Source organism: Pristiophorus japonicus, chromosome 21 (assembly GCF_044704955.1).
Source record: "Pristiophorus japonicus isolate sPriJap1 chromosome 21, sPriJap1.hap1, whole genome shotgun sequence".
NCBI classification, from domain to species: domain Eukaryota; kingdom Metazoa; phylum Chordata; class Chondrichthyes; family Pristiophoridae; genus Pristiophorus; species Pristiophorus japonicus.
Genome location: NC_091997.1, coordinates 60,155,902 through 60,175,533, shown reverse-complemented (window position 1 = coordinate 60,175,533; position 19,632 = coordinate 60,155,902).

The following is a 19,632-nucleotide window of genomic DNA, read 5'->3' as shown; positions in this document are numbered from 1 at the left end:
AGAGAGATGTAAAATAGAGAGATGGACGATACAGACAGATGGACAATAGAGAGTTGGGCAATAGAGAGATGGACAATAGGGAGATGAAAAATAGAAAGATGATCAACAGTGAGACGGACAATAGAGAGATGGACAATAGAGAGACGGACAACAGAGAGAGGACAACAGTGAGATGGACGATAGAGAGATGGACAACAATGAGATGGACGATAGAGAGATGGACAATGGAGAGATGGACAATAGAGAGATGGACAATAGAGAGATGGGCAACAGTGAGATGGAATATAGAGAGTTGGACAATAGAGAGATGGACAAGAGTGAGATGGACAATAGAGAGGTGGACAATAGAGAGATTGACAACAGTGAGATGGACCATAGAGAGTTGGACAATAGATAGATGGACAATAGAGAGCTGGCTAACAGTGAGATGGACAATAGAGAGACAGAGAATAGAGAGTTGGGCAATAGAGAGATGGACAATAGGGAGATGGACAATAGAAAGATGATCAACAGTGAGACGGACAATAGAGAGATGGACAATAGAGAGACGGACAACAGAGAGACGGACAACAGAGAGATGGACGATAGAGAGATGTAAAATAGAGAGATGGACGATACAGACAGATGGACAATAGAGAGTTGGGCAATAGAGAGATGGACAATAGGGAGATGGACAATAGAAAGATGATCAACAGTGAGATGGAAAATAGAGAGATGGACAATAGAGAGACGGACAACAGAGAGAGGAAGCAGTGAGATGGACGATAGAGAGATGGACAACAGTGAGATGGACGATAGAGAGATGGACAATGGAGAGATGGACAATAGAGAGATGGATAATAGAGAGACGGACAACAGAGAGATGGACGATAGAGAGAGGTAAAATAGAGAGATGGACGATACAGACAGATGGACAATAGAGAGTTGGGCAATAGAGAGATGGACAATAGGGAGATGAACAATAGAAAGATGATCAACAGTGAGACGGACAATAGAGAGATGGACAATAGAGAGACGGACAACAGAGAGAGGACAACAGTGAGATGGACGATAGAGAGATGGACAACAGTGAGATGGACGATAGAGAGATGGACAATGGAGAGATGGACAATAGAGAGATGGACAATAGAGAGATGGGCAACAGTGAGATGGAATATAGAGAGTTGGACAATGGAGAGTTGGACAATAGAGAGATGAACAATAGAGAGATAGAGAATAGCGAGTTGGACACCAGTGAGATGGACCGAAGAGAGATGGACAATAGAGAGATGGAGAATAGACAGATGGACAATAGTGAGATGGACAATAGTGAGACAGAAAAGATAGAGATGGACAATAGCAAGACAGACAATAGAGAGATGGACAATAGAAAGATGGACAACAGAGAGATGGAGAATAGAGAGATGGACAACAGTGAGATGAACAATAGAGAGTTGGACAATAGATAGATGGACAATGGTGAGATGGACAATAGTGAGATGGACAATAGAGACATTGTCAATAGAGAGATGGGCAACAGAGAGACGGACAATAGAGAGATGGACAATAGAGACATGGTCAACAGTGAGATGGACAATAGAGAGATGGACAATAGAGAGATGGACAATAGAGAGCTGGATAACAGTGAGATGGACAATAGAGAGACAGAGAATAGAGAGTTGGGCAATAGAGAGATGGACAATAGAAAGATGATCAACAGTGAGACGGACAATAGAGAGATGGACAATAGAGAGACGGACAACAGAGAGACGGACAACAGAGAGATGGACGATAGAGAAATGTAAAATAGAGAGATGGACGATACAGACAGATGGACAATAGAGAGTTGGGCAATAGAGAGATGGACAATAGGGAGATGGACAATAGAAAGATGATCAACAGTGAGATGGAAAATAGAGAGATGGACAAAAGAGAGACGGACAACAGAGAGAGGAAGCAGTGAGATGGACGATAGAGAGATGGACAACAGTGAGATGGACGATAGAGAGATGGACAATGGAGAGATGGACAATAGAGAGATGGACAATAGAGAGACGGACAACAGAGAGATGGACGATAGAGAGATGTAAAATAGCGAGATGGACGATACAGACAGATGGACAATAGAGAGTTGGGCAATAGAGAGATGGACAATAGGGAGATGAAAAATAGAAAGATGATCAACAGTGAGACGGACAATAGAGAGATGGACAATAGAGAGACGGACAACAGAGAGAGGACAACAGTGAGATGGACGATAGAGAGATGGACAACAGTGAGATGGACGATAGAGAGATGGACAATGGAGAGATGGACAATAGAGAGATGGACAATAGAGAGATGGGCAACAGTGAGATGGAATATAGAGAGTTGGACAATAGAGAGATGGACAATAGAGAGATGGACAATAGAGAGGTGGACAATAGAGAGATTGACAACAGTGAGATGGACCATAGAGAGTTGGACAATAGATAGATGGACAATAGAGAGCTGGCTAACAGTGAGATGGACAATAGAGAGACAGAGAATAGAGAGTTGGGCAATAGAGAGATGGACAATAGGGAGATGGACAATAGAAAGATGATCAACAGTGAGACGGACAATAGAGAGATGGACAATAGAGAGACGGACAACAGAGAGACGGACAACAGAGAGATGGACGATAGAGAGATGTAAAATAGAGAGATGGACGATACAGACAGATGGACAATAGAGAGTTGGGCAATAGAGAGATGGACAATAGGGAGATGGACAATAGAAAGATGATCAACAGTGAGATGGAAAATAGAGAGATGGACAATAGAGAGACGGACAACAGAGAGAGGAAGCAGTGAGATGGACGATAGAGAGATGGACAACAGTGAGATGGACGATAGAGAGATGGACAATGGAGAGATGGACAATAGAGAGATGGACAATAGAGAGACGGACAACAGAGAGATGGACGATAGAGAGAGGTAAAATAGAGAGATGGACGATACAGACAGATGGACAATAGAGTGTTGGGCAATAGAGAGATGGACAATAGGGAGATGAACAATAGAAAGATGATCAACAGTGAGACGGACAATAGAGAGATGGACAATAGAGAGACGGACAACAGAGAGAGGACAACAGTGAGATGGACGATAGAGAGATGGACAACAGTGAGATGGACGATAGAGAGATGGACAATGGAGAGATGGACAATAGAGAGATGGACAATAGAGAGATGGGCAACAGTGAGATGGAATATAGAGAGTTGGACAATGGAGAGTTGGACAATAGAGAGATGAACAATAGAGAGATAGAGAATAGCGAGATGGACACCAGTGAGATGGACCGAAGAGAGATGGACAATAGAGAGATGGAGAATAGACAGATGGACAATAGCAAGACAGACAATAGAGAGATGGACAATAGAAAGATGGACAACAGAGAGATGGAGAATAGAGAGATGGACAAAAGAGAGACAAACAACAAAGAAATGGACAACAGAGAGATGGACAATTGAAAGATGGACAGTAGAGAGATGGGCAATAAAGAGACGGACAATAGAGAGATGGACAATAGAGAGATTGACAATAGTGAGATGGACAATAGAGAGTTGGACAATAGATAGATGGACAATAGAGAGACGGACAACAGTGAGATGAACAATGAGAGATGGAAAATAGAGAGATGGACAATAGTGAGATGGACAATAGAGAGTTGGACAATAGATAGATGGACAATAGAGACATTGTCAATAGAGAGATGGACAATAGTGAGATGGACAATAGAGACATTGTCAATAGAGAGATGGACAACAGAGAGACGGACAATAGAGAGATGGACAATAGGGAGATGGACAATAGGGAGATGGACAATAGTGAGATGGACAATCGAGAGATGGACAATAGAGAGATGGGCAATAGTGAGATGGACAATAATGAGATGGACAATAGAGAAATGGAGAATAGAGAAATGGAGAATAGAGAAATGGACACATCCCCTGCCCCTCTGCCACTGCCCCCCATCACCACTGACACAAAACAAACCATCCACCACTGCCCATCCATCCACTGCCCATCCACCCACTGCCCATCCACCCATTGCCCATCCACCCATTGCCCAAACACCCATTGCCCATCCATTGCCCATGGATATTAGTCAATTCATATCTTCACATCCATCACCAAGCAACTGAGAACTTGAATTGGCTCTCGCCCTGCAACAATGGAGCACTTACATTTACGTAGTGCTTTTCATGTCGTAAAATATCCCAAGATGCTTCACAGGAGCATTATAAACAAAATGTGACTCTGAGCCACATAAAGAGATATTAGGGCAGATGAGGTAGGTTTTAAGGAGACCTAGGTTTTCAGAGGAGTGCAGACATCTCGGGGCGTTGTGGGGCTGGAGGAGATTACAGAGATAGGGAGGGGCGAGGCCATGGAGGGATTTAAAAACAAGGATGAGAATTTTAAAATAGCGCCGTTGCTTAACCGGAAGCTAATGTAGGTCGGCGAGGACACGGGGTGATGGGTGAACGGGACTTGGTGTATCATCATAGGCAGCACCTCGAAATCGAGGAAGACTTGCTTCCATTCTAAAAGTGAGTTCTTAGGTAACTGAATATGGGAGTCACAGGTGGGACAGACGGTCATTGAAGGAAAGGGTGGTTGGGAAGTATGGTTTGCCGCACGCTCCTTCCGCTGCCTGTGCTTGCTTTCTGCATGCTCTCAACGGTGAGAATCGAGGTGCTCAGCGCCCTCCCGGATGCTATTCCTCCACTTAGGGCAGTCTTTGGCCAGGGACTCCCAGGTGTCAATGGGGTTATTGCATCAAGGAGGCTTTGAGGGTGTCCTTGAAACGTTTCCTCTGCCCACCTGGGGCTCGCTTGCCATGTAGGAGTTCCGAGTAGAGCGTTTGCTTTAGGAGTCTCATGTCAGGCATGCGGACAATGTGGCCCGCCCAACTGAGCTGGTCGAGTGTGGTCAATGCTTTGAAGCTGGGGATGTTGGCCTAATCGAGAACACTAACATTGGTGCGTCTGTCCTCCCAGGGGATTTGCAGGATCTTGCGGAGACATCGTTGGTGGAATTTCCCCAGCGATTTGAGGTGTCTACTGTACATGATCCACATTTCTGAGCCTTAAAGGAGGGTAGATATCACTATAGCTCTGTAGACCATGAGCTTGGTGCCAGACTTGAGGGCCTGATCTTCAAACACTCTCTTCCTCAGGCAGCCGAAGACTGGTGCACTGGAGGCGGTGTTGAACCTCGTCGTCGCTGTCTGCCCTTGCTGATAGTAGGCTCCCGAGGTATGGAAAGTGGTCCACATTGTCCAGGGCCGCACCGTGGATCTTGATGACTGGGGCCCAGTGCTGTGTGGCGGGGTCAGATTGGTGGAGGACCTTTGTCTTATGGAAGTTTATTGTAATATCCATGCTTTCGTACGGCTCAGCGAAGATGTTGACTATGACTTGGAGTTCAGCCTCTGAATGTGCGCAGACGCAAGCGTCGTCCGTATACTGTAGCTTGAAGACAGAGGATATGACGGTCTTGGATCCGGCCTGGAGATAACAAAGGTTGAACAGGTTCCCTATGGTTCTGTAGTTTAGATCCACTCCAGCGGGGGAGCTTGTTGAGTGTGAGGTGGAACATTGCAGTGAGGAATATCGCGAAGAGGGTTGGCGCGATGAACGCAGCCCTGCTTGACCCCAGTTCGGATGTGGATTGGGTCTGTAGTGGATCTGTTGGTCAGGATCACGGCCTGCATGTCGTCGTAGAGCAGGCGGAGGATGACGGCAAACTTTTGAGGGGAGCCGAAACGGAGAAGGACGCTCCATTGACCCTCGCGGTTAACAGTGTCAAAGGCATTTGTAAGGTTAAAGAAGGCCATGTATAAGGGTTGGTGCTGTTCCCTGCATTTCTCTTTCAGGTGTCGCGCAGTAAAGATCATGGGCTAGATTTTACACTTTTGTGCAGATCACCCAAAAATGGCCGTTATTTCCAGCGTGGGCGGTAAAAATGGGTTTTCATATCGCTGGCTTCTCGCCCATTCTCAAAGCACCTAGTCTCCATTTTTGAAATTGGGTGTTACCGCGAGTGATATGAAATGGGCGGTAGCATTAAATCTCTCTGAACTTCTGCCGTAAAGTGTCGCCGTCCTTAGCAATGGCATGGCAACGCTCGATTCCCGTGATTCAGGAGGTCAAGGGTCATCATGACATGTGCAGAAGAGGAGATAGAGAGAGAGGGAGCTCAGAGGCACTGAAAGCGTGTGTGGCTGTGGTGTGTGCTTGTCTGGCTGTTGTGGGAGGCACGAGGGAGATTCACCAGTAGCAAAAAGCCTACTCAGCACCAAGTTGGCACTGAGTTTTTGTCCAACAAATAAGATATAAAATGGAAGGGGTAGAGGAGGCCCTGGAGCTGGTAGCCAGGAACACTGGTGGCAGAGGGCCCCCAGTGGTCCCCAAGGTGCCACACCCCCATTGCCACCACACATGAGAGCCAGGAGCAACATCTTGCTTCTGGCTCGGAGCACGTTCCCACCTTGGGACCGTCCTCTCCCGTATTCATCTAAGCAGCGTTTCGGCCATCACCCCCCCCTCTCCCCCACCCCCCCAATGAAGATTCGCCTGAGGAGCTCCTCGGCCAGGCGGCTTGGAGTCAGGAGGGGAAGAGGAAGGGTTAGAGGTGGGGAGGAGAAGCGGGGTGGGGGGGGAGGGAAGGGTTGGTTTGTACAGAAATACTGATGATTTCAGACTAATGTTCAGTTTAAATGTTTTTTATTTAACAAAACCTTGTAGCGCATTGGCTCAGATAGCTGCACCGTTACACGCTGGTGATTCCTTTGCATCAAAAGGTATAATTACACTTAACTTCAATCAACTTAAACTTTAACTGTCACCAAGGTGATGCTCACCATTGATATATCACCTGCTCACTCAGCAGTGTGTCAGCCTTGTAAATAACACCAAAGTACTTTCAGGCAAAGTGATCATTGATGAACTCCTGATGTAAGGCTCTTGCAGCTATCATGCCACCACGGGCCCTTTCATGTGGTCTACAACGGGGCGGGGGCATGGCTTCAGTGTCAACCTGATTGTCTGGGCCGATGTCAGAGTCCGCCTACTCATCCTCCTCTTCTTCGCTCTGGTGAAGTGGACTGTCTGACTCTTCAGGTAATTCTTGTCCCCTCCTGATAGCCAAGTTGTGCAGCATGGAGCACACCACCACGAATTGAGCTACCTGCTCAGGTTGGTATTGGAGCTCACCTCCTGAGTGCACCAGGCATCTAAAACACTTCTTAAGCACTCCAATGGTTTTCTCCACAACATTGCAAGTTGCTCTGTGGCTCTCGTTGTATCGCCTCTCAGCTTCGGTGTGGGTGTCACGCAGGGGGTCATCAGCCAGGTGGCGAGTCCATATCGTTTCTCACCAAGCATCCAGCATTGACCTTGTGGCTGATTGTTAAACAAGTCAGATACAGTGCTCTCACGCAGGATGTGAGCATCATGGATGCTGCCCGGAAATTGAGCATTCACTGCCAGTATAATTTGCTCGCGGTCGACAACGAGTTGGACATTCAGGGAGTGGAATCCCTTGCGGTTCCTGAAAACCTCTGTATCCTGAAAAGGTGTCCACATTGCGATGTGCGTACAGTCTATTGCTCCCTGCTCCTTGCGGAAGTTTGCAATTCTGGAGAATCCTAGAGCCCTCTCAGTCTGTGCCTCCCTGGTCATAGGGAAGCTGATCAAGTCCCTCCTGCGTGCGTACATGGCTTCAGTGACCTGTCTAATGCAGCGATATGCGGCATGCTGAGAAAGTCCACAAATGTCGCCAGCTGAGGCCTGAAAAGAACCCGAGGCATAGAACGACAGTGCCGTGGTGACTTTGACCTCGATGGACAATGAAGTTCTGATGGTGCTGGCAGGCTGCAGATCTCCCCTTATGAGCTGGCATACCTCAGTGATAACCTCTTTGTGGAAGCACAGTCTCTGAAGACAGGTGGTGTCGGGCAAGTCGAGGTAAGAATGCTTCTCCCTGTAGTTGCAGGGGCCTCCTGGTCTGGTCCTCCTCATCAGTCTGGCACATCTTACATTGGGCACATAATGCTGTCGAGCATACCTTCGGCGATCTCGAGTGTGCTGCATGTAATTGGTCATCAAGAGAGGGTGAGAAAGGACAGGCCCCATTGCAGTAGCTCTCTGTTTTTAACTGATTGGTCACAAACAAGGAATGTCCCGATGAAGACATCCATTAAATTCCAATCGGTCACTGTATGGTTAAGATGTTTGTAGAGATGTTCACATCATCTCCAAAGACCTCCAGAATACATCCGAACTCCGCCGAGGTTGAAGCACAGCAGCCTTTTAAAGGATGCGACATGTGATGTAGAACATGGCATCCATAACGCTGTGATTAGTTCCGGTTCGATCCACTATCTCTGGGCGGTTTTTTGGGCGAGCGATATTGTGGGCAATATGTGTGTGAGGTGGTGAAAGTGACGCTGGACGATCTCATGGCCGCTAGTTTTAGCAATTGTGATCTTTACGACAAATAAAAGTGGGCGGGCGGTATTATTGAATCTCGGCGTTAAATCAGTGCAGAAACTAACGCTGGGCGATATTATGGACGTTGATTTCGGCCATTAATAACACTCAGCGATAAGTTTCCGAAAAATGCCCGTCAGTTTCCATTTTGTGGTTAAATGGGCGATATATGGGCGGTATACCTCATTTTAGTGGTAAACTGGAGTTAAGTGGGCGTTAAGCATGCAAAAAAAATGGAAAATCTAGCCCACAGTCCGTTGTGCCCCGTAGTGGATGGAGTCCGCATTAAAATGAGAATTTTAAAATCGCAGCATTGCTTAACCGGAAGCCAATGTAGGTCAGCGAGCACAGGGCGTGACGGCTGAGTGGGATTTGTTGTGTATTAGTATACGGGCAACAAAGTTTTGGATGACCTCAAGTTTACGGAGGGTAGAATGTGGGAGGTCGGTCAGGAGTGCGTTGGAATAGTCACGTCTAGGGGTAACAAAGGCATGGATGAGGGTTTCAGCAGCGGATGAGCTGATGCAAGAGCGGAGTCGGACAATGTTCCGGAGGTGGAAATAGGCGGTTTTAGTTATGCCGTGGATATGTGGCTGGAAGCTCATCTCTGGGTTAAATATAACACCAAGATTATGAATGGTCTGGTTGCTAGGGAGAGGGATGGAATCGGTGGCTAGGGAATGGAGTTTGTGGTGGCGACCGAAGACAATGGCTTCGGTCTTCCCAATATATAGTTTGAGGAAATTTCTACTCATCCAGCATTGGATGTCGGACAAGCAGTCTGACAATTTAGGGACCGCGGAGGGGTGGTGAGGTAGAGCTGGGTATCAGCGTACATGTGGAAACTGATGCTGTGTTTTTTGATGATGTCTCCAAGGGGCAACATGTAGATGAGGAATAGGAGGGGGTCAAGGATAGATCCTTGGGGGACACCACAGGTAATGATGTGGAGCGGGAAGAGAAGCCGTTGCAGATGATTCTCTGGCTATGGTTAGATAGGTAAGAATGGAACCAGGCGAGTGCAGTCCCACCCAGCTGGATGACAGTGGAGAGGCGTTGGAGGAGGATAGAGTGGTCAACCGTGTCAAAGGAGGAGAGAGAAGCGTTAACAGTATCAGTTAACCTGGGAGCCAGGAATGAATGGAAGTTGGATGGTCAGCAGTTTAGTGGGAATAGGGTTGAGGGAGCAGGAAGTGGTTCTCATGGACAAGATGAGTTCAGAGAGGGCATGAGGAGAGATAGGAGAGAAATTGAAGAAAGATGCGAGTTCAGGGTGGTGCAGTTCGAGGAAGTTTGGCCCGGTGTGCTGATCGGATGCTCTCAATCTTAGAGACAAAGAAGTCCACGTTCTCCTCGCACTTGTTGGGGTGAGGATGGAGGAGACAGGGGAGAGGGCTTTAAGATGACGGTTTGCAGTGGAGAAAAGAAGCTGGGCGTATTATCTTTGCATTCCAGGATGATCCTAAAATAGTGAGCAGTTTTTCAGACACCGTTGTTCGACAGCTGTAGTATTCTGATGCAGTAGTATGCAGTGTGATCATCAACGGCTCTTGTGGGGATCCAGGAGTGTGAAAGGATAGTGAGAGAATGTTGGGTACTGGAATTGACAAAGGATTGTGCCGAACTGTGGGGTATTGTGAGTGTGGAACACAATGTGTGAGTGTGGATGGTCAGTGTGTGACTGATATTTGAAAACCAGGATGAGAATTTGGGGGAATTTGTTACTATATTTTTTAAGTTAAGACAACAATGATCCCTTCTGCCATTTGAAGGATACCAGGTACATGAAGCCGATGTGAGCAGCAGTTCACCTCACGCACACCATGAGCCAAGCCATGGGCCATGCATGCTTTATTTCATCTGTGACTTAGCAATTGGATAAACCGGACTGTACAAATACAACACATTTCACCACCAGAAGTTTGATAAACAGCACTGCAGGATGAATAAATCCATCCCACAAAGCCTCTGATCCTGAGTTTGATGCTGAACCAGCATTCGCCTGCTGAACAGCAACTGCTGGCCTTATCTAATAACCGAACACCCTCCCACTGGGAGCCTATGTTCTTTGCTGCAGCCCCATCCGCCCCAGGGTTCATCCCTGGCTGGGAGACGCCCATCTGCGGCGACCTATTCTTGTTGGTGATAATGAGCCTGCAAAAAGGCGACCTTGGATGCGCTCGTGGGAAAATTGCTGTTGCAGAAAATTGGAAAGGAGTAATTCTGGGAGCTTTGTATACACAGGGCTGATATTCCCAGGCTCGGCCCAGGATACACTGCACTGATATTCCCAGGCTTGGCCCAGGATACACTGCACTGATATTCCCAGGCTTGGCCCAGGATACCCAGCGCTGATATTCCCAGGCTCGGCCCAGGATACATTGCACTGATATTCCCAGGCTCGGCCCAGGATACACAGGGCTGATATTCCCAGGCTCGGCCCAGGATACACTGCACTGATATTCCCAGGCTTTGCCCAGGATACCCAACGCTGATATTCCCAGGCTCGGCCCAGGATACATTGCACTGATATTCCCAGGCTTGGCCCAGGATACACAGGGCTGATATTCCCAGGCTCGGCCCAGGATACACTGCACTGATATTCCCAGGCTCGGCCCAGGATACACAGGGCTGATATTCCCAGGCTCGGCCCAGGATACACTGCACTGATATTCCCAGGCTTGGCCCAGGATACACAGGGCTGATATTCCCAGGCTCGGCCCAGGATACACTGCACTGATATTCCCAGGCTCGGCCCAGGATACCCAGCACTGATATTACCAGGCTCGGCCCAGGATATCCAGCGCTGATATTCCCAGGCTTGTCCCAGGATACACAGGGCTGATATTCCCAGGCTGGCCCAGGATACACTGCACTGATATTCCCAGGCTGGCCCAGGATACACTGCACTGATATTCCCAGGCTCGGCCCAGGATACATTGCACAGATATTCCCAGGCTCGGCCCAGGATACATTGCACTGATATTCCCAGGCTCGGCCCAGGATACACTGCACTGATATTCCCAGGCTCGGCCCAGGATACCCAGCGCTGATATTCCCAGGCTCGGCCCAGGATACACAGGGCTGATATTCCCTGGCTCGGCCCAGGATACATTGCACTGATATTCCCTGGCTCGGCCCAGGATACATTGCACTGATATTCCCAGGCTCGGCCCAGGATACACAGGGCTGATATTCCCAGGCTCGGCCCAGGATACATTGCACTGATATTCCCAGGCTCGGCCCAGGATACCCAGCGCTGATATTCCCAGGCTCGGCCCAGGATACACAGGGCTGATATTCCCAGGCTCGGCCCAGGATACATTGCACTGATATTCCCAGGCTCTGCCCAGGATACACATGGCTGATATTCCCAGGCTCGGCCCAGGATGCACTGCACTGATATTCCCAGGCTCGGCCCAGGATACACAGGGCTGATATTCCCAGGCTACACAGCTTCTACACACAAAGATCCATCTTTACATTTTATTAAATGTAAAAGCTTGCTCATTTGGGATGTAACTAATCGCAAGCACAAGGCTTTATTGGACCCCTCGACACTCTGTACCGAGGCAGTGCTGCAACTGCTGTATTTTAGTTTTAGTATTAAATGTGATCCTTTCCCCTCCGCCCCCCCTCCAACATTCACTAACAGTTTGTAATAAAATCTAGCCTGACTTAAAAAAAAATGTTTATATATCAGTGTAAAAACGTGCAGATACACTGCTGTAAATACAATGATAAGCCGTCCACTGGGATGGTGCAGGAAGGTTGCAGTTTATAAAGCTTTAAGTTTGCTCTCCTGTTAAACTCTCTATGAAACTACCTGTCATAGATGTGAATTAACTTGATAAATCATTTACAAGAATCCTGACTTGGAAATATATCACCTTTCATCGTCGCTGGGTCACAATCCTGGAACTCCCTCCCTAACAGCATTGTGGGAGCACCTTCACCACACGGACTGCAGCGGTTCAAGAGGCGGCTCACCACCACCTTCTCAACGGTAATTAGGGATGGGCAATAAATGACGGCCTTGCCAGTGACATCCACATCCTATAAAAAAAATGAAAGATTCTTTCCTCATTAAAGTGTTATTGATACTCTAAGGAATCAAGGGATATGAGGATCGGGCGCGAAAGTGGAGTTGAGGTTAAAGATCAGCCATGATCTTATTGAATGGCGGAGCAGACTCGGAATTCCTAAATGGCAAGCAAGCCCCAGATGGGAACAGGAAACGTTTCAAGGACACCTTCAAAGCATCCTTTATAAAATGGAAAATCCCCACCCACACCTGGGAGACCCTGGCCAAAGACCACCCTAAGTGGAGGAAGTGCATCCGGGAGGGCGCAGAGCACCTCAAGTCTCGTTGCCGAGAGTGTGCAGAAAACCAGCAAAGGCAGTGGAAGGAGCGTGCGGCAAACCAGACTCCCCACCCACCCGTCCCTCAACAACTGTCTGTCCCACCTGTGACGGAGACTGTAATTCCCATATTGGACTGTTCAGTCACCTGAGAACTCACTTTTAGAGTGGAAGCAAGTCTTCCTCGATTTTGAGGGACTGCCTATGAATGAATGTATAAGATTAGGGCTCATCGGATTGGGGTAATATATCAGCATGAATTGAGGATTGGTTAATGGACAGAAAACAGAGAGTAGGAATAAATGGTAAAATATCGGGTTGGCAGGGCGTAACAAGTGGGGCGCTGCAGGGAGCAGTGCTTGGGCCCCAGTTATTCACAATCTATATCCATGAACTAGATGAGGGGACTGAGTGTAATAATGTAGGGAAATGTGGAATTATCCACTTTTGAAGAAAGAATGGAAAAGAAGAATATTTTTCAGAAGGTGAGAGACTAGATAATGTTTGTATTCAGTGGGACCTGGGTGTTCTTGTACACGAATCACAGAAAGTTAACATGTAGGTACAGCAAGCAATTAGGAAAGTAAATGGTATGTTAGCTTTTATTACAAGGGGGTTGGAGTATAAGTATAAGGGAGCCTTGCTACAATTGTACAGGGCTTTCGTGAGACCACACCTGGTGTACCGTGAACAGTTTTGGTCTCCTTACCTAAGGAAGGATATACTTGCCTTCGAGGGAGTGCAACAAAGGTTCAGCAGACTGATTTCTGGGATGAGAGGACTGTCCTATGAGGAGAGATTGAATAGAATGGACCCATACTCTCTGGAGTTTAGAAGAATGAGAGGTGATCTCATTAAAATGTATACAATTCTAAGAACGCTTGACTGGGTAGATGCAGGGAGGATGTTTCCCCTGGATGGAAAGTCTAGAACCAAGGGTCATAGTCTCAGGGTTAAGGAGTCGGCCATTTAGGACAGGGATAAGGAGAAATTTCTTCACTCAGAGGGTGGGGAATCTTTGGAATTCTCTGCCCCAGAGGGCTGTGGAGACTCAGTCGTTGAGTATATTTAAGACAGAGATCGATAGATTTTTGGATATTAAGGGAATCAAGGATATGGGGACAATGCAGGGAAATGGAATCAAGGTCGATGATCAGCCATGATCTTATCAAATGGTGGAGCAGGCTCGAGGGGCCGAATGGCGCACTCCTGCTCTTATTTCTTATGTTCTTAAGACTGTATCCACTTCTTACACAGAGGTAACTCGGGACTAGCTAGAGTTCGGGTGGATGAATACTAGTCAATGTGGAAAACTGTCAGTTCACAATAATTCCAACCTTAATTAAAGCAAGAAGTAGGGGGAGGGGGGAGAGTGGGGAGGGGCAGAATCGGGGAGAAATGGGGGGGGCAGGGTTGGGGGGTGGGGGCGGGGGGTCGGGGGGAGTGAGGGGCAGGGCCGGGGGGAATGAAGGTGGGGTCGGGGGGGAGTGGGGGGCAGGGGGAGTGAGGGGGCAGGGGGGAGTGGGGGGATGGGGAGTCTGGGGAGTGAGGGGGCAGGATCGGGATGAAGCGGGGGGGCAGGGTCGGGGTGAAACGGGGAGGTGGGACATGGGGTCGGTGGAGTGAGGGGGAGGGGTCAGGGGAGTGGTGGGGAGGGTTCGGGGGAGTGGGGCGAGCGGGGTCAGGGAGAGTGGGCGGAGGAGTGGGACTGAGGGGGAGGGGTCGGGGGTCGGGAGGTGGGGGGCGAGAGGTGCAGATGCGGGAGTGAGGATTGTTAAAAGAAAAGAAAGACTTGCATTTATATAGCGCCTTTCATGACCACTGGACTTCTCAAAGCACTTTACAGCCAATGAAGTACTTTTCGAAGTGCAGCCACTGTTGTAATGTGGGAAACGCGGCAGCCATTTGCGCACAGCAAGCTCCCACACACAACAATGTGATAATGACCCAGATAATCTTATTTTGTTATGTTGATTGAGCGATAAATTTTGGCCAGGACACCGGGGATAACTCCCCTGCTCTTCTTCGAAATAGTGCCATGGGATCTTTTACATCCACCGAAGAGAGCAGACAGGACCTCGATTAACTTGTCATCTGAAAGACAATGCAGCACTCCCTCAGTGCTGCAGTGGAGAGGAGAGTCACCAAAATTATTTGATGCTGCATTCCTGGAGTGGGACTTGAACCCACGCCCTTCTGATTCGAAGGTGAGTGCGCTGCCCTCTGAGCCACAGCTGACACTGCATTGAGGGTGGAAGGGACCTTTGCATCATTACAATGTCCTTCGGTGGAGATGTGGCCTCAGTAATCAGCAGCACACTCTGAGAAAGCTGTTACCGTGGCAACAGGCCTTTATGACTTTAAACTGCTTTTGTGTTCTTCCCAGAGTAAACAAACACATCCGGACTCTGGCCACGATCAGCTGTGTCCAGGTCTGTCCCCGGTCAGATCTGTGTTCGGGTCTGGCCCTGGTCAGCTCAGTGTCCGGACTCTGGCCCCGATCAGCTGTGTCCGGGTCTGGCCCTGGTCAGATCTGTGTTCGGGTCTGGCCCTGGTCAGCTCAGTGTCCGGGTCTGGCCCCAGTCAGCTCAGTGTCCGGGTCTGGCCCCAGTCAGATCTGTGTTCGGGTCTGGCCCCGGTCAGCTCAGTGTCCGGGTCTGGCCCCGGTCAGCTCAGTGTTCGGGTCTGGCCCCGGTCAGCTCAGTGTTCGGGTCTGGCCCCGGTCAGCTCAGTGTTTGGGTCTGGCCCCGGTCAGCTCAGTGTCCGGACTCTGGCCCTGGTCAGCTCAGTGTCCGGGTCTGGCCCCGGTCAGCTCAGTGTCCGGACTCTGGCCCCGATCAGCTGTGTCCAGGTCTGGCCCCGGTCAGATCTGTGTTCGGGTCTGGCCCTGGTCAGCTCAGTGTCCGGACTCTGGCCCCGATCAGCTGTGTCCGCGTCTGGCCCCGGTCAGCTCAGTGTCCGGGTCTGGCCCTGGTCAGCTCAGTGTCCGTGTCTGGCCCCGGTCAGCTGAGTGTCCGGGTCTGTCCCCGGTCAGATCTGTGTTCGGGTCTGGCCCTGGTCAGCTCGGTGTCCGGGTCTGGCCCCGGTCAGCTCAGTGTCCGGGGTCTGGCCCCGGTCAGTTCAGTGTTCGGGTCTGGCCCCGGTCAGCTCAGTGTCCGGACTCTGGCCCCGATCAGCTGTGTCCGCGTCTGGCCCCGGTCAGCTCAGTGTCCGGACTCTGGCCCCGATCAGCTGTGTCCGCGTCTGGCCCCGGTCAGCTCAGTGTCCGGGTCTGGCCCTGGTCAGCTCAGTGTCCGTGTCTGGCCCCGGTCAGCTCAGTGTCCGGGTCTGTCCCCGGTCAGATCTGTGTTCGGGTCTGGCCCTGGTCAGCTCAGTGTCCGGGTCTGGCCCCGGTCAGCTCAGTGTCCGGGGTCTGGCCCCGGTCAGTTCAGTGTTCGGGTCTGGCCCCGGTCAGCTCAGTGTTTGGGTCTGGCCCCGGTCAGCTCAGTGTCCGGACTCTGGCCCTAGTCAGCTCAGTGTTTGGGTCTGGCCCCGGTCAGCTCAGTGTCCGGACTCTGGCCCCGATCAGCTGTGTCCAGGTCTGGCCCCGGTCAGATCTGTGTTCGGGTCTGGCCCTGGTCAGCTCAGTGTCCGGACTCTGGCCCCGATCAGCTGTGTCCGGGTCTGGCCCCGGTCAGCTCAGTGTCCGGGTCTGGCCCCGGTCAGCTCAGTGTCCGGGTCTGGCCCCGGTCAGATCTGTGTTCGGGTCTGGCCCTGGTCAGCTCAATGTCCGGGTCTGGCCCCGGTCAGCTCAGTGTCCGGGGTCTGGCCCCGGTCAGCTCAGTGTTCGGGTCTGGCCCCGGTCAGCTCAGTGTTTGGGTCTGGCCCCGGTCAGCTCAGTGTCCGGACTCTGGCCCTGGTCAGCTCAGTGTCCGGGTCTGGCCCCGGTCAGCTCAGTGTTCGGGTCTGGCCCCGGTCAGCTCAGTGTCCGGACTCTGGCCCTGGTCAGCTCAGTGTCCGGGTCTGGCCCCGGTCAGCTCAGTGTCCAGATTCTGGCCCCGGTCAGCTCAGTGTCCGGACTCTGGCCCCGATCAGCTGTGTCCGGGTCTGTCCCCAGTCAGCTCAGTGTCCGGGTCTGGCCCCGGTCAGCTCAGTGTCTGAACTCTGGCCCCGGTCAGCTCAGTGTCCAGGTCTGTCCCTGGTCAGCTCAGTGTCTGGACTCTGGCCCCGGTCAGCTCAGTGTCCGGACTCTGGCCCCGGTCAGCTCAGTGTCCGGACTCTGTCCCTGGTCAGCTCAGTGTCCGGACTCTGGCCCCGGTCAGCTCAGTGTCCGGACTCTGGCCCCGGTCAGCTCAGTGTCCGGGTCTGGCCCCGGTCAGCTGTGTTCGGGTCTGGCCCTGGTCAGTTCAGTGTCCAGGTCTGGCCCTGGTCAGCTCAGTGTCCGGGTCTGGCCCCGGTCAGCTCAGTGTCCGGACTCTGGCCCTAGTCAGCTCAGTGTCCGGGTCTGGCCCCGGTCAGCTCAGTGTCCAGGTCTGGCCCCGGTCAGATCAGTGTCTGGGTCTGGCCCTGGTCAGCTCAGTGTCCGGGTCTGGCCCCGGTCAGCTCAGTGTCCGGACTCTGGCCCCGGTCAGTTTCCCGCAGCTGTAAAGCACTTTGAGACGTCTGGTGCTCATGAAAGGCGCTACAGAAATGCAAGTCTTTAAGTTAACCACAAACCGCATTATTTTGACAACTGCAAGTAAAATAAACAGAAAACATGCAGCCAACAGCATGTGACTTTGGACATTGGAACAAAGAGTAATGATGACAAAGGAGCCTTTGACAGGTGTTGGAATCCTGAAGACCAACCCTTATATAAAAGGAGAATGACTGTTCGATGGGGGAGAGTCCGGGAGAAGAGCTTCAGTCGGCAATCCTGTCCCTCCCCAGAACAAGGATCTGCTCAATCCACATCCGAACCCGGCGTCGACAACAGAGTGTTGCTCATAGCTGTTTGGCAATCAAATAAAGTGCTTAGTAATCTTCATAACAGTTTCTGAGCTGAAGGTTAGACCTTGTAATAGGGTTACTTCTCTAAACATGGGGACAAATTAATAATAATCCGACTGAATTGCTGCTCCAACCTGTGGCCGCAAACCTGCAATTCGATTGCTGACGAAGCAAGGAGCAAAGTTACACTGTTCTTGACACAGTAAAGGGATTACACACCTGAACAACTTTACACAGAAAGGGATGTAGCAGTCAGGACATTGTGTCCAGCATGGTTGGAGTAAGATAGAAGAGATAATCCAGAAATCTGTCGATAAGAAGTTGCCAAAGGGGCAGGAGAAATATGCAGAAGCCTGTACGGTGTGCTGCCATTGCTCACGTGTAGTAGAGAGGTCGCAGAGGGTACAGAGATAAGCAGCGTAAAGTAGTGTGGTGCTGCCTGTTGCAGTAAGTTGGAGTCTATTGAGGGAGAGGAATGAGAAACTAGAAATAGAGAAGTCACAAGCACAAACAAAGAGCGGTTTTGGAAATCACCCCGAAAGCGGCGTGAGATGAATGGGAGCGGAATATTGTGGCATGCTCGGACACTGATGTAGTATATTCCCAGTCAGACGTCATTGAACAAAGAAGTTATAGAAAAGAAATTGAGGACATAAATCGGGAAATGCAGATCAGCAACAGAATAATGATTAGTGATCACTGTTAAAGGTGCTGGATGCAATGGTCGGAGAGGATAAAAGGGCATAGAAACATAGAAACATAGAAAATAGGTGCAGGGGTAGGCCATTCGGCCCTTCGAGCCTGCACCACCATTCAATAATATCATGGCTGATCATTTACCTCAGTACCCCTTTCCTGCTTTCTCTCCATACCCAGCGATCCCTTTAGCCATAAGGGCCATATCTGACTCCCTTTTGAATATATCTAATGAACTGGCCTCAACAACTTTCTGTGGTAGAGAATTCCACAGGTTCACAATTCTCTGAGTGAAGAAGTTTCTCCTCATCTCGGTCCTAAATGGCTTACCCCTTACATTTAAACTGTGACCCCTGGTTCTGGACTTCCCCAACATCGGGAACATTCTTCCTGCATCTAACCTGTCCAGTCCCGTCAGAATTTTATATGTTTCTATGAGATCCCCTCTCATTCTTCTAAATTCCAGTGAATAAAAGCCTAGTCGATCCAGTTTTTCTTCATATGTCAGTCCTGCCATCCTGGGAATCAGTCTGGTGAACCTTCGCTGCACTCCCTCAATAGCAAGAATGTCCTTCCTCAGATTAGGAGACCAAAACTGTACACAGTATTCAAGGTGTGGCCTCACCAAGGCCCTGTACAACTGCAGTAAGACCTCCCTGCTCCTATACTCAAATCCTCTCGCTATGAAGGCCAACATGCCATTTGCCTTCTTCACCGCTTGCTGTACCTGCAAGCCAACTTTCAATGACTGATGTACCATGACACCCAGGTCTCGTTGCACCTCCCCTTTTCCTAATCTGTCACCATTCAGATAATAGTCTGACTTCCTGTTTTTGCCACCAAAGTGGATAACCTCACATTTATCTACATTATACTGCATCTGCCATGCACTTACCCACTCACCTAACCTGTCCAAGTCACCCTGCAGCCTCTTAGCATCCTCCTCACAGCTCACACTGCCACCCAGCTTAGTGTCATCTGCAAACTTGGGAGATATTACATTCAATTCCTTCATCTAAATCATTGATTTATATTGTAAAGAGCTGGGGTCCCAGCACTGAACTTTGCGGTACCCCACTAGTCACTGCCTGCCATTCTGAAAAGGA